Genomic DNA, 1,150 nt, shown 5'->3' with positions numbered 1-1,150 from the left:
CTTTTTCCTGTCCCTTTTTCCTTTCCCTTTTCCCTTTCCCTTTTCTCTTTCCCTTTTCTCTCTCCCTTTTCTCTCTCCCTTTTCCCTCTCCCTTTTCCCTCTCCCTTTTCCCTCTCCCTTTTTCCTTTCCCTTTTTCTGTTCCTTTCCCCTTTCCTTTTTCCTTTCCCTTTTTCCTGACCTTTCATCTCTTTTTTCCTCTCCTTTTTCATTTCACTTTTTCCTCTCCTTTTTCCTTTCCTTTTTCCATTGCTTTGCCTTTTACTTTGCTTTTGCCTTTCCCCTTTCCTTTCAGACTTTCTTTTCCTTTTCCTTTTTTTTCTTTTTCTTTTTCTTTCCTTTCCCCTTTCCTTTCAGGCTTTCTTTTCCTTTTCCCTTCTTTCTTTTGATTTTTTTTATTTTTCTTCTTTTCCTTTTCTTTTTCCTTTTTCTTTTCTCTCTCATTTTTTGCTCTGTTTTCATCTCTTTTTTTCTCCCCTCTTCTCTTTCTCTCTCTCTTCACATACCCCGCTCCCTCTGTTTTCTATATTTCTTTCTTTCTCTTTCTTTTCTTTCTTTCTCCTTCCTCCCTTCCTTCCTTCTGCTTTTTTCCTTTCTTTCTCTCTCCCCCTCCCTCTGTCTCTGTGGCCCGGGAATGACTCCGGGGAGCGGAGCCGCTCGACTCCCGGCCGGGCCTGCCCCGGCGCCTCCCCCGGGCGGCCGCAGCAAGCCGGTGGCGGGCGGCACAGCTCGGCCCGGCCCGGCCCTCCTCGCACGATTCTGGACCCGCGTGGGTTCTCTCTGTACCCGCTGCACATCAGAACTGCGTGTTCGTTCCGCCGGGCCACCGGTGCCTCCTGCCCGGCCACTGGCCGGTGTTGTACACCCGAGGCCTGCTGTAACGGGCCCCCTCGACACTTGTCCCCGGCGCCCCCGACTGCTCGCGGCTCTTCCCGGCGCCTGGGGCTGGAACGGAAAAAATCCCCTGTGACCCCAAAAGAGCGTCCCACGGAGAGAAGAGCGGTGCAAAATCACCCTAAACCGTTTTTACCCTGTGCTGTCTGTGCCCGAGTCTGTGTGCCTCCGGGGAACTCTATTTCCTCGAGCGTAGAAAAAGGGGCTGGTGTGGAATTTAGGTCGGGGGGGGGGGGGGGGGGGTTCCGGGCGTGGGAA

Source organism: Haliaeetus leucocephalus, unplaced genomic scaffold, assembly GCF_000737465.1.
Source record: "Haliaeetus leucocephalus isolate CR32 unplaced genomic scaffold, Haliaeetus_leucocephalus-4.0 Scaffold21, whole genome shotgun sequence".
NCBI lineage: Eukaryota > Metazoa > Chordata > Aves > Accipitriformes > Accipitridae > Haliaeetus > Haliaeetus leucocephalus.
Note: the sequence above shows the minus strand (reverse complement) of the source record.